Below are 15,209 nucleotides of genomic sequence, written 5' to 3' on the forward strand. Positions count from 1 at the left end.
AGGAACTCAGTGCGCCATTTAGTATCCACTGGGCCCGTCTGTGCCTTCCAGTGTCGTGTGATTTCGCGCTTCGCCAGGATAAGTCCCATATCTATGAATTTGCTCGTAACCTTGTTTTTAGGGGTGGGCGGAAACCAATGTAGGACCCCAACAGCCATGTCAAACTGTAGTTCGCGCTCTGACACCGCGTTAAGCGTATCTCCTACCTTTTTCCAATAAAGGCCTAAACTAGGGCAAGACCATAGCATGTGGTCAATCTCCACTCCAACTGTTCTACATCTGGGGCAAGCCGCGGAATCTACAGAAAATTATTTCATGATCTTTCCCGGGGTCAAGTACGCCCGATGAAGGATATGAAAATGAACTAGTTGAAAGCGCGCATTGCGCGTGCTCTTCCAGGCCCGACGCAGCAGCTGCGCCCAAACTGTCTCAGGAATTTCCTTCCCTATATCAGTTTCCCATTTACTCTTAAGCGTCTCTAGCGGTGGCAATCCCTCATTAAGCATTCTGGTATACAGGCACGTAACTGCCTTAACCGTGCCAGCCGCCATCATGGTATATTGGCAGGCCATTGTCGTTTTTGGTTCAGTAAGCCCCCCCCTTCCAGTGTATCTGTATTGCCCTCGTGAGCGCCGAGTGTAACAGGAAGTCACCTCTGGGCAGGTCATAGCGGTCCGAGAGCGCCGGAAATGACAGTAGCACCCCATTTTCATACAGGTCACCCAAGACTTGTATCCCCGCGTCCTCCCAGCTCTGCAACTGCGACAAATCCCCGCCATGTGGTAACGCTGTCAGCATCCCCAGCGGAATTTCCGGGGCATATGGGTGTCTCACTCCCGCTTTACGTTGTGTTCGGTTCCAGCATAGTCTCAGTGTGCGTTCTTCAGCTGGTTTTATATTGAATTGTCATTAATGGCCTTTTGGCTAAGATCATGTGTAGTATCTGTTCTTATCAGTTTAATATCTGATACGTCCTCTATCTAGGGACCATATATTCAGGAAAGACCTCAAGACCTGGCTCTTCAAGTGACACAGAGCAGCGAATCTCCCCTCCCTCTAGTGCCTTGAGACCCTCACCGGTGAGTAGCGTGCTTTAAGCCCACTGATTGATTGATTGATTGATGGAAATGGAACAAAGACTTTATTTTTCTAAATTGCGTACTATGATGGTTTTGACTGAGTAAATCCCAAATGTTCAATAACTTTCAATATTGCTTTTTCCTTTGTTAAATATTACGGAGAAGTTGAATGTGTAGGAGGGGGATAGGTAGAAACGGTACAAGCAGTTATTTCATAGAAAGTCGAGTAGTTTGGGACTTGCATGCGAAGGAACAATTCCCAGCCCTTATTGAGACCTCATTCCTCCATTTCACAAAAAACCTGGGGCATAATTACAAGCTCCTTACGCCACCGGCACATCACTTTTTGTGACCCACTGGCGGTTCATTTCTGCCCCATATTTACAAGGACGGGAAAAGCCACCCTGTGTGGTAAAGGAGATGTAATTTTAAAACACGTGCTAGCCCTGCCGCCGATGCGTCGGGGCTCCTCTTCTCTTGATGGTGCCCCAGCAGTCCCTGGGACACCAGCACAGGCACCCCTCCCAATCCTGACGCTGCTCTCATAGCATGAGAGCCGTGCCAGTATTGGTCTGAGTGGCCTCGTTTGCCACTCAGATAGTGCCTTAGTGCCTGTGGCGTTTCTACAACCCCGTGTGCAACATAGCTGGGTTGGAGAAACCTAAGTGCGCATGTCTGTTTGGCCGGCCTGAGACTGCTGGCCAAACCGACATGCGCACTTTACAGTGGACCCTACCCCCTCCTCCCTGCTATGCCTAGTCTCGCCCTGCCCAAGGCTCCTTTCCCTGGCTCAGTCAGTCAGTGGAAGAAAATAAAATGATAATGTTGTTATATTGTATGTAAATGTATTGCGATTTATATAGCGCACGTATCACCCGAAGGCATCAAGGCGCTTGCCTTGGGAACCCGTCCTGGTATTCCCCTGTGAGATAACCCCAGCAGGGTATCCACAAGGTGAAAGCCAGGCATCCCGCCGCGAGGGGCCGTAGTGGAGATTAAGCAAGCTATTGCCCAGAGTCGCAGAGTGTGAACCCGTGAGTCGAGTAGGCACCGGAACGAGAATTATCGAGTCCGTGGAATTTTTTAGCCCAAGACCCGCCGAGGCGGGGAATCGAACCCTGGTCCACGGTCGATCTCAGCTTCCGGGTCTGCCGCCTCTAACCCCTGAAACACACTTCTCCATCTCTTATCATTTTATTTTCTGTTGACTGACTCAGTGGGGCGACGCTCCTCCACCATTGCTGAGGAGCTGCCCCTTTTTGTTTCTGGGACAATCTGAGTGTTAATAGGTACAACTTGAAGAGGAATTTGTGATGCATTTAAGAAAAATACCTCTTTGCTATGTTGTGATTCTTTTTATATATGTCAACATTGTGTGCTGTGAGATTCAGTGAAAAAACAAGCACTTTGTCCACCACACATCTTTGCCCTTTCCTGTCCTAGGTGCAGAATTGTGCACGTGTCTCCTTCACTGAGTGAGTAAAGCGTCATCACCACGTGCTCACAAAGAGCCTGCACACGGCGCGCGGGCGGCAGGAAGCGCGCGCTGCCCCCTGGGATGGCACTACTCAGACACCTCTGCAGCAGCAGCAGCACGTGTCTATTTACAACTCGGGGCTTTAGGAAACCACAGAGGTTTTTTTTCTGTTCCCACAACCTGGTGTGGCGGGGGCCAGGCAGAGGCACTCTGCCGGAAGTTGTTTAAAAAAAAAACCCTCATCCTGGGTGACCTCAGCTGCAGTAAGTAAACGTTCTCACAGGTGCAACCGGATGTGTCAGTCTATCTGGGCGCGCGCAGACTCGCGTGCCATGGTGACCAGTGAGCATCCGGAATCGAAGGCTAAAATGTGTCAAGTCTGGCCCAGGGGCGCAGTTTGGTCAGTAAGAGCGGGGGAGGGGGGGCTGTGGCGGTTAATGAACTTCAGATTTTCAGACATTCACTCTGACATATAAGCAGGGCAAAAGTCCTAAAAAAAAAGAAGTGGGGGGACTAACCTAGTTAATGAGCATGCAAGCAACATCACGGCGCGTGACATCACGGCGCGTGACATCACAGCGCGTGACATCACAGGAAGTGGCATCCTAAGAAGTGACATTAGATCCCAAGCCCTCACATATATGTTTAGTAGGTCTATCATGAGTACATTTGAGCACATTTCGAGTATCCTTGCAAACCCTCCTGATTTAGGCAGAAGACTTACAGCCTGATTCATGTAGGCAATAGCGCTCGCAAAAGGGCCAGATTCTGAGAATCTGGCCCTTTGCGAGTGCGATTTTTGCATTTGGTATTCACAATCCCAAATGCAAAAATCGCTATTTAAGAATTCGCATATTTGCGAGGAATGGCATTTAAGGAATCTCTAATAGAGATTCCTCAAATGCTATTCATGACACATCAAGAAATTGCGAATTTGCACTTTTGGGGCCGCTATTTACCGAGAGGTCAGACCTGTCGGTAAATAGCAAAAACTCAGAAAAATGCTTTTAAAAGCATTTTTCTAAGTTGCATGTTGCACACACACATGTCCTTTGGACATGTGTGTGCGCAACACCTGTTCAAATGTGCATTTTAGGGGTGCTACAGGGCGTCCTTTGGACACCCCTGGCACCCTTAAAATCGCTATCTTATTTGCGAGTAGCAAATTGCTACTCGCAAATAAGGGATACTCCCCATTCATTCCTATGGGCCTCTTGGCCCATAGGAATGAATGGGGAGTTGTTGCGAGTAGCAAATTGCTACTCGCAAATAAAGAACATGTAGGAATCGCTATTTAATTAGCAATTCCTACATGAATGCCGTTTTGCGTGTCCTCAATAGCGAGTCGCTATGATTCGCTATTAGGGCCACGCAGAACGGCATGTACATGAATCAGGCTGTTAGACTTTTGTAAGCTACACATTAAACAATGTTGCCTTTTGTCAGCGTAAACTTCCTCTACCTATAGTGCTTTACAAGAAAAAATTGTGATATTTAAATTATTATCACGCCTCCTCAGGGGTAGTAAGCACTATATAAATGCTATTTATTTTGTGTACATACTGGGAAAGACCAACACATCTGACATTCTTACCACACATGCATATCTTCTAAACAAAGTGAAATGCTGCCTCTCTTCAGTATGTGTGAAGTGCTAACTAGGTGTGAGCCTTTGTTTCCCCTCTGCTGAATTTGCTTCTAGGCGGGAGGCTCCTGACTGCTGCCAGCCAGGAGACTCCAACAACCGGAACTAAGAAAGCCCCTCCCCGCCTGCACGTTGTTGCGGATCGAAAGCAGACAACAACGTGCAGGCGCTGCTGAATGTGTATAAAGCACCATTTTTTTAGTGGGGCCTAACTTCTTGGCAGGGTGGACATCGTCCACCCTATGAAAATAGTGGGTGGACACCTTCCATACGCGTGTACCCCCGACTTGTGCCTTGCATAGAAACTAAAAAAGAAAACCACTCAGTACCAATCTTTTTCTGGCAACGCTCCCAGGATGTGGAACGCTCTCCCTAGAGTCCTCAGATGCAACCCCTCCTTCTCCTGTTTCAAAAGGGACCTGAAACTCCATCTCCTCAACAAATACTTTCCTGTCCAACGTCAACGAACCTGGACTTCAATATCCGAGTTGACTCCTCTCTCTCTTGACATTTAAAGATAGTTGGTGACCGGACTGTGTTGGCCACCTTTGTTTGTTTTCTCTCCCTCCCCTGCACTGTTTACCTATTTTTCATGTCGTATTTTTATCTCTGTTTTGCTTCCTTACCACCTTCCTACTATGTAAAGCAATTATCTTCTGTCTTTACTGTGTGTATGTAAAGCGCTCTGATACCCACGGGTCAAGCTAGCGTTATATAAAACTTTGTAAATAAAAATAGAAAATAAGGTTAAGATACACTATACCAGGGCAGGGTACATGGGAGGAGGCTTAAGGGGTAGTAGAAGGGGAGGGGAATGTAGATTGGTGGGACAACTAAGGGAGGGAAAACAGTTTTTTTTAATAAACTTGCAAACAGTTTTGGAGACTTTCAAAATAGAGGAAGGGAGAGTGTGTGTGTGTTTTTGTCTGTGTGTATGTAAAGATTCCTGGTGAAATCCGACAGACTCCTCACTATCCCAGACTGAAAGCACCCGTACCCAACTATTGACCAGAAAATACATTTATTAGGTGGTTGTAATACCTCAAACAGCCCCCAAAGCTACCTCTCTGATCTGTCCGTCACAGAGCATGGTACATTGCTATCCATTGCTACTGCGATGGTGTTGGGTCTATTCACTGACCATGGTGAAGATGCGATAAGGAGGCTGACTCGGGTCCTAGTGTACCACAGTGAGTGACACAACACTGTGATTCCCAGCTCTCTCAGGAAATGTGGGTATTTGAGGCATTAGCCTCTCTTTTACTCTTTCCTATTCTTGAAATTCCAGTTGGCCAGTTAATAATGGGTTCTACGAGATCTAGTTGGAGCAGAGAGTTAGTGACCAGACTTTCGAAACCAGGGAAATCTTGAAATAGAAAATGTACTACTAAAATAGAGGAATTGGGTTGTCAGATGAAGGATCTTTGTGGTTAAAGGCAGCTCTAGGGGCTTTCTCTGTTCTGTGTGAATGTGGGTCATGTCATGTGGTTTGTAGGGGATGTATGACGTTACAACGCAGGCTATTACAACGCCTGCCTTTACAACGCGGTTTTTACATCGCATACTATTACAACGCATAGCGCTTTTGGGTGCTGGATAGTGAATAGTTTAATTTACTATTCCAACTCCAGTCCCCGTGGACACTAGGGAAGGTGTTGGATAGTAAATTAAACTTATTCCCTATCCTAGAGCGCCCCCCAGCGCAATGCATTGTAATAGTTTGCGTTGTAATGACCGCGTTGTAATGGTAGTGCGTTGTAAAAGTTTCGTTGTAAGTGATGTTTACCTTTGTAGGGTGTGGATTTTCCATACTGTGGTGCTCTGTCAGGATTCAGTAACCTTGCACGGAATCCAATGGGCGCGATGCACTTGTCATCTCTCACTACCTCTGCCAGTGACCGCCTGCTCAGGTATATGAGGGACACAAGTTGAAACAGAGAATGGGATTAGAGAGAAAACAGAGAGACAGGAACCCACCGCACTGACTCTTGATTAAGATTGTCGATAGGATGTAGTGGATTTCTCCAGAATCAAAACACAACTTAAGTACCTTGCCGCAGAAGGTCGTATGCTGAGCTGTAATAGTGAATCGACTCATCTTAGCAATATCTCTGTGTAAATACCTCTGAATGCTTCAATGTGGAAGTTTTTTTGTTTTAAATTTTTTTTTATTTATACAGTTTATCATCCAGGTACAGTACATTACAGAACAATTCACCATCAAGTATATCCACATCTCCAACTTTCACAGGCCCATACACTAAACATTTCCAAGTATTCCTTTGGTTACCTAGCTTCCCATTGAGACATTCGGTCACACAGCTGTTGTGCCAACAACCCCGCAGGGCAGGCAGCGTCATCACTACTTTCTCCTCCCGAACCCTCAATCATCACATCGGTATTCTGTTCTACAACCCCAATGTTCCCTCCAATATTCCCCCTCCCCTCTTCGCTTTCCACCTGTTCCCATGTTTTAGCTGTCCCGTCAAGAAAGAGATCTCCCGCAGTTTTCAGGTGCAGCGACTGTAAAGCTCTAACCACTCCTTTATCCCTGCATGGTGCTAACCAGCGGGCCCATTCAATGGGCATTTACGGGGTATATAGCAAAGCCCCCGCCTGCTGCTGTAGCAGGAAATGCCAAGCGTGCCTGGTAACATTTAACAAGTCTAAATAGCCTGTTCTGCTGTCCGGGTCTTCAAATATTGTCGCCGGAGGCGAGTGCGGAGCAGCGAACAGTCTTTCCATGTGAAGGTACGGTATATCCGCCCCACCATGTATCAAGCGTGTTTATGGGAGCACTGTGCCACCCTGTAGTACAATTCCAAGTCTGGTGCCCCTAGGCCACCCATATTGTATGGCAGCGTGAGGACCCGCCACTTGATACTCGCCTGTTTGCCTGCCCATACTAGCTTCAGCATCAGCAGCGTCAGTCTTTGGAAAAAGGAGCGGGAGAGGAATATTGGTATATTGGTGAATAGAAACAACATCCGGGGCAAAACTACCATTTTCATAATTGATATCCGCCCCATCAGAGACAGGAGGAGCCTGCACCATGCCTCTACATCGTCCTCCAGTTTATCAATAACCCTGCTGTAGTTCTCCCGCAGGATCAGCTCTGAGTCTGTATGCAGGTTAATCCCTAAATATCGGATGGGATCCGTAGTCCATTGTAACGGATATTCCATCTCGAATTCCTCCGTGACCGGGGTCAGGGGGAAGACCAGAGACTTGGCCCAGTTAACCTTAAGGCCTGACAAGGCCCCAAAGTGCACAACTTCTCGGAGGACTGCCATCAGATTTTGTTCTGGCGGCCGCACGTACAACAGTGTGTCATCTGCGTATGTGGATATTACTATGTTATATGTCGGAAAGTTGATGTCTTCGTGGCTGTGATATTCCCTCAGCACGCACGCCAGGGGCTCCGCTACCAGCGCATATAGTAGTGGCGATAGAGGGCAGCCTTGTCTTGTGCCTCTAGTGATAGGGAAGCTATCTGTAACTAGATTACCAATACGCACCCTCGCAGTTGGCCTTTAATATAACATGTCGACTAGCTGCAAAAAAACTGATCCCAACCCCATTCTCGCCAGCACTTTACGCATAAAGGGCCATTCGACCGAATCAAAAGCCTTTTCCATATCTAAAAAGATCGCCACAGCCTTCACATCCTGCAGCACATGTTGCATGGCGCCAAACACTGTGGGAATGTCGTACGTTAAATTTCTGTGTGGAATAAAACCTGCCTGCTCCGGGGCAACCAGTGTGGGGGCAAGCCAGCACCTTTGCAAATATTTTGGTATCTATATTTAAAAGGGAAAGCGGGCTATATGAGCTGCACTCTTCCGGGGGCTTCCCTGGCTTAGGGATCGCTACCAGTATTGCCTCCCTCATAGAACTCGACAGGGTGCCCTCCAATCACAGGTCATCGAAAAGTGTGGCTAGGTGAGTGTCACAAATCTTATTGGCAACACTCTGAATGTTAATTCTATTATCAGACAAATCTTGTGCAGTAAACAGGAAAATTAAACATAGTCTTGCAAAGAAGTTGGTTTCCTTCTGATACGTATATCATCTTTGACCCTTGATGCCACAGTGTCAGAAACTTGTTCAGGACAAATATTTACATTAGAATATTCATTTATATATTGGTTATTTCTTAATTGAGCATCTTGAAAAGAAGGACATTTAGCTACCTTACTCACATTCCAGGTTTTGCCATCCTGGGTAACAACAGTATTATTAAAAACTTTAACAATCTTAATGGGCCTTCCATACTTACTCATACCCTTGCTTATCATAACCGGTTTCATAATCCTGACCCAATCACCAATCTCAAATTTATGCACCCTTGTTTTCCATTTATTGTTGTACCACGTAGCTGATTTATTTTGCTTGTCACAAATCTTATTGGCAACACTCTGAATGTTAATTCTATTATCAGACAAATCACCACACTTCTCTTTAAACCACCAAGGGCAAATCGAAGAGGCAGGATCTCTACCTTTGAGTAGTCTAAAAGGGCTAATCTCAGTAGTGGTGTGAGGTGTAATACGATAACACCAAAGCTTTTCCCTGAGAACATTCAACCAATTGCCTTTTTCTTTTATGGAATCAGTAACAAAACTTTTGAGAACCCTATTGAACCTTTCTACTTGGCCATTTTCATGTGGCTCATAGAGAGAGGTTTGAATGTGCTTAATGTTACAACTCTTCAAAAAGGACTTCATGTCTGATGAAACTAACTGTACTCCATTATCGGAAATCAACACAGAGGGGCACCCTTCTCTAGAAAAAACTTCCTTGAAAAATGTAATGACGGCCTCAGAGGTAGCTTTTGCCACAAACTTAACCTCTGGCCATTTAGAGTGATAGTCTATGATGACCAAAGCGAAACGTGAAGATTCCGGAAGAATATGGAATGGACCTGAAATGTCGAATGCAATTTTGTTCCAAGGTAATTCGGGCCATTTCACAGCTCTAAGAGGAGGAACATGTACTCTAAGCATTTTATCATTTGAACAACACTCAGAACACTCCCTGACAGTACGATCCACATATCTGTCCATGCCTGGCCACCAAAAGTGTAATCTAATTAAACGCTTCATGGCTGATATCCCTGGATGGGTTTTATGTGCCAGTTTTAAAATCAAATCCTGTACTCCAGTAGGTGGGACACACTTACCTGCTTTGAAAATCAGATCCCCTTCACAACCTAACTCATCCATAACTTTATAAAAAGGAAGTAACTCATCCTTGACGCAGTGTTTATCAGGCCAACCTTCAAGAATGAATTTTTTTAGTGAAACAAATTTTTCATCCTCATCCTGACACTTCAACCAAAACTCTTCCGAAATATCCTGATAATGAGGAGAAACTACATCTGAAAGACTTAACACACAATCAGCTTCAACAAGACCATTTACACTTTTCTGGCTATCTACACAAGGAAGGCGTGAAAGGCAATCTGCCGTGACATTTTTTTTTCCGGGAATGTATTCTACTGTGAAATTGTATTCCTGTAGCCTAGATGCAAGACGTGCAATTCTTGCTGTGGAATTCCAACCACCTCCCGCAGAAAGAATGCTCAAAAGGGGTTTATGATCTGTACGAAGAATAAATTTACTGCCCCAAATGTAAATTCTATAGTGTTCAATCGCCCAAACACATGAAAGCAATTCACGCTCAATGACTGCATATCTGCGCTCAGTCTCATTGAGTGTTCTAGAGGAAAACGCAACGTTCCATTCCAGTCTACCATCTGTTTGTGACAACACACAACCCAAACCATACAGGCTTGCATCCGTGGTGATAATACATGTCCTACCCATTCTAAAAGGCTTTAACGTTGGAGAATTTACAATGTCCTTTTTAATAGCCATGAAGGCCTTCTCCTGTTCATCTTCCCATTTAAATTCATTATTTTGCCTCAGTAATCTTCTCAAAGGTTCCATTTTTGTGGCAAAATTTACAACAAATTTGCTGTAATACTCGCACATTCCTGAAAAGGAAAGGAGTTGATCTTTATTAACCGGGGATGGTGCATTAAGAATGGCCTCAACATTGGATTTTTTTGGAATAAGGCCCTCACCGGACAAAGTATGGCCTAAATATTCTACAGATTTCTGAAATAATTTGCACTTATGCTCCTTAAGTGTAAGACCATATTGTTCAAGTCTCTTAAAAACTGCATTTAAATGTACGAAATGATCATTGTCATTTTTGGAGAAAATTAAAATGTCGTCTTGAAAACATTTGACGAACGAATCAAGATCTCTGAACATTTGGAACATTACACGCTGGAATACTGAAGCAGCAGAAGCTAATCCAAAAGGCATCCTTCTGCACTGAAATAAACCCATGGGTGTGATGAAAGCTGTATACTTTTTGGATTCTTCTGCAAGTTCAATTTGATGATACGCAGCCCTAAGGTCTAACGTAGAAAAAATCTGCGCACCATCAAAGAGAGATACCAGTTCATTAATGTTGGGTAAAGGATGACAGTCAATAATGATATTGGCATTTAGAGCTCTCAAATCAATGCAGACCCTCAATTTTTGATCTGATTTGCGCACTAGAACAATGGGGGAAACCCATTCTGAAGATTCAATGGCTTCAATGATGTTCTCATTCAACAACTCATTCAACATTTTTTTCAATTCATCCCTAACATTAAGGGGAACACCTCTTAATTTCTGTTTGACTGGAAGCGCTCCATCCTTAAGTACAATTTTATGTGTAAAATTCTTTAATTTTCCTAACTGATCACAGAACACCTTGTTGAATTTCTTGCTCCAAAAAGACATATTTTTCTTCTCTTCAAAACAAGGAGAAATGAAATTAATCATTTCTTGTCCACTATTTAACATATCTTGATCGCTGCATAATGATACAGGATCTCTGGCACGTGGATTTAATGTGATGCCAAGCTCCCATTGATCATGCCATCCAAGTACATTTACGCCTTTGGCAGCAATATATAATTTGATATGAGCCATTCTACCTCTGAAAGTTAAAGGTACTTTAAAGTAACCTTCTACATCAATTTTAGCACCATTAAAATCATCAGCAAGAATGTCAGGTACTTCTATATTAGCAATATCACAAATGTTACATTAAGAAAGCTCTGTTCGGAACATAGAACACGTTATGAAACATAATTAGTCGCATGCACTTAAAGGGGAAAGGTAAGGGGATATAAAATTAGGAATGTAACAGTGAGGCAGAAGTATATCTATGTAGGCCTTATAGAAAGTAGCTGTGAGGCCGTCCACTCCTGGTGCACTATTAGATTTCATGCCCGACCGGGCCTCTACAATTTCGTCCTTTTCGATCGGGAACATTAAAAATTCCCTGTGCACGTCCGAGAGGAAGGGTAGCGTTATATGCTCTGAGGACTCTTGCATTTCTTCCTCCATAGCGTCAGACTTGGATGTATAAAGCGCAGAGTAATATTGCCGAAATCGATCCACAATAGCTGCCTCTTCCATAAGAAAGTTTCCCCCCTCCTCAGACCGCACCTGCGTGAGAAGAGTCCTTCCCTGCATCGCTTTCAGGATCTGTGCTAACACAGAGCCCAGCCACACCCCTTCCCCGGAAGAACGAGCTGTTGCAAATTTACCGAGATGTTTTATTTAACTGTCCGCAGCCACGTGATATTCTTCTAGGAGGACCTTCAGCTCCTCCTCCTGTCCAGTGTCCCTCTCCAGGCCCATTTGATCATCCAGCTGACCTTGAACCTTGAATGCCTCCCATATAGTCTGGAAACTATCCACTGATCCCACGTTTACCTCAAAGAAGGTCTCTATCACCTCCGCTACCTCCTCCTTAAAAACCAGATCCAACAGTGAGTATGGTGGGAAGCGCCAAGTATATGGGGGAATCGTTTTCTTGGGAGTAGTCAAAGTGAGCAGTACCGGCGAGTGATCGGAAAGCGTATGCGGCAGCACCTTGCAATTCCATATACTATCCCATAATCCAGTGGAAGCTAACCAATAGTCTATATGAGTGTATATGTTGTGGTACGCGGAGTGGTGTGTGTAAAATAAATAAATAAAATAAATATACTGTGTGTAGTCCCAAGGAGACTGGTTACGCGCACGCCACACGTCAACTAACTCTATGCAAGTCATCCCATTTTCTAAAGCCTTCGCCGCAGCCGGTATCTTGCGGTGTGGACCCGCTGATCTGTCTAAACATGGGTCCCTGATCATGTTAAAGTCACCACCCCACAGAATCCGCTCACCTTGCCACCTTTACACTATAGAGGATAGCTGCGAGAAAAATTCAGGACAGTCATAGTTGGGGCCATATGTGTTAACTATTATCAGGTCCAGTCCCCTTCCCCTACATCTCGAAATGACATAGCGCCCATTGGGATCCAATTCCAACAAGTCTAACGTGTATGATGCTTTGGGATTCACCTATGTTATCACCCCTCTGGCATGTGTCGTAAACCCTGCAGTGTTAATATACCCCAGGAGCCCTTTACATCTTAACATTGCACTCGTTTGTGGAAGGTGGGTTTCTTGCAGCAATGCTACATCAATATTGTGCCTGTGTAGGTAATTGAGCACCTTACGAACCTTACGGTGATCATTAAGTTCCCTGATGTTCCATGTCAGAGCACTCAGACTGTCCATCAATTTCTGCTCTGCGTTCCTGTCATCTCCTGCCATCTGTTTGGGATGTATTTATATAATGTACCGCCGCCAATGCGCGTGACCTCGTCAGGTCTTTCAACACCAATGCAGCCTCAATCCTCTGTAACCTATCTGCGATACCTCTAGTACAGTGTACCTGTGCATAGCATATTGCGAGCCAGTTCCAAAACATTCCAATCAAAAGAACCCCCCCCAACTCTCCCCCCAGAAACTTGGAAACTCCCCCCATGTACTCCCATTACCTCCCACAGCAGACGACCCCCAACTTGGTCACGCTAGTAATGTCACCCCTTACAACCCACCACCCGTTCCCCTCCCTTGAATCACAACCGGTGTGCAGAGCGCTCTGAGGCGGAGGTAGCTCGGCGTATGTGGATCTCACCCCTACTCCAAGTAACCTTACCACGCTCAGCCGCGCTTGCGCTAGAAAACTCAATTTACAGTAATGTAAGTGTTCACCTCTCAACAATGTAACATGCACAATTCTACCCAGTCCAGCAGTCGTCTGAAAGCGAATGTCCTTTTGTGTAGATGTGTTGCATCTCTCTATCATACCCAGCTTAGGTTCTCCCTCCCGAAGACATAGTCACCAGTGTCTTGAGCTTGTACGATGCCCCCCCGCTAAGCGTCTGGCGGACCAATGTAACTTTCAATCCTAGGCATTCAGGGATGATTCGCCTTCAAGCCACCCTGTATGTACCAACCCGTCCAAACCTCCACCCCCCACACAGTACTCATCTCGTGTGCACCAGCGCTTGGCCTTAGTCCTGTTCGTCCAGGGGTCCTCCTGCCGCCTCATCCAGGAGTCTGCTCTCCGAAGAACCTCTCTGGTCCAATGCCCAGCGTTTGATGGCCTGTTGCAGGGACTTGGGATCCGTAAATATATGCGATATCCCTTGTCTGTTCCCCCTCAGGTTTGCCGGGTAGAGCATGGCGTAGTTGACCCCCAGATCTCTGAGTTGCTTCTTCAGTGGCGCAAAGTGACGTCTCGCCTCTTGGACCCGTGCCGTGAAGTCTGGGTATAGTGATAATTCGTAGATGGGTTGCCGGGCGACCTCTTCAAGCACGAACCGGGAATTTGGGCACCCTACCTCATGATTTTATTCAATGCAGTGCTGGGGGGAATGAAAATACCAGATACTTGGCTGGGAGCGGAGGTGGTCCCGATATTTAAAAAGGGGTCGCCCCTGCTCACAGCCAACTATCGCCCAATCAGCCTCATTGATGTGTCTCAAAAGTTGTTTGGCAGATTAATTCTTAACAGGCTGTTGAGCTGGATGGAGGAGACTGACATTTTAAGCCCTCTCCAGGCGGGATTCAGAAAAGGAGTTTCAACAGTAGACCAAATACTCAGATTGAGCATTATATATTGGAAGACGGTGCTCTTAGAAGGTGGGACATTATATGCGGTATTTGTGGACCTCCGCGCCGCCTTCGATTTAGTTCCCCGGGCTAGATTGTGGGCGGTGCTGGCTGATCTGGGCGTCCCGGGAGACATTCTCCATATCTTAATCAGGCTGCACTCAAACAACTATGCCCGAGTCAGATATGGAAAGGGCGGCAGGCTGACTGACAGATTCCCAGTCCGCAGAGGGGTGAGGCAGGGCTGTGCATTGGCCCCGACCCTGTTTTGCTTATTTGTGAACGGGGTGATAGAGTACCTGAACAGGATCACTAACATCGATGCCCCACAATTGAATGGCAGCAGGGTGCCTGCAATTATGTTTGCAGATGACACCCTGCTGCTGTCAAAAACACCAATGGGGCTTCAGAGGGTCCTGAACGGGTTCTTGGGGTTTTGTAATGAAAGAGGTCTAGAAATAAATCCAACAAAGACCAAATTTATGATTCACAGCCCCAAACCCAAAAGCTGCCCAAATCCTCGCCTGGGACTAACAACCCTAGAAAGAGTCCACGTAATAGAATATCTTGGCATAACCCTTAATCAGAATTTGACTTGGCTGCCCCACAAAACAAAAGCAACGACAAAACTGGCTCAGAGGGCAGGTGCCATTACAAGAATTGCCAAAAAATCACCTTTACGCCCATTGACACCCGCCATCCACATTTATAAAACCCAAGCAAGAGGGGGAATTGTGTATAGGGGTGAGTTATGGGGACATATACCTTTACACACGGTTCAGGTCGCAGAAAACAACTTTATAAGACAACTGGCTGCTCTCCCCCCGAGCACTCCACTTCTCCCCCTAAGAATGGACTTGGCTCTACGACCAATCACGGAGGAATTGGGCCTCAAACCTCTGACCTATTGGAGGCGTTTGTGGAGCAGTGAGGACCTGGTACACTACAGAAATGAACTGCAGGAACTCCTTAGATTAACCAATGCC

The 15,209-nt window shown here is 45.7% G+C and overlaps 1 pseudogene; it reads left to right on the forward strand.

The window, feature by feature from the left end:
* Positions 1-902: 902 nt before the first annotated feature.
* On the forward strand, positions 903-1,011 carry LOC144764466 (U2 spliceosomal RNA; annotated as a pseudogene).
* Positions 1,012-15,209: the final 14,198 nt, after the last annotated feature.

This window comes from Lissotriton helveticus, chromosome 6 (genome assembly GCF_964261635.1).
Source record: "Lissotriton helveticus chromosome 6, aLisHel1.1, whole genome shotgun sequence".
Lineage (NCBI taxonomy): Eukaryota > Metazoa > Chordata > Amphibia > Caudata > Salamandridae > Lissotriton > Lissotriton helveticus.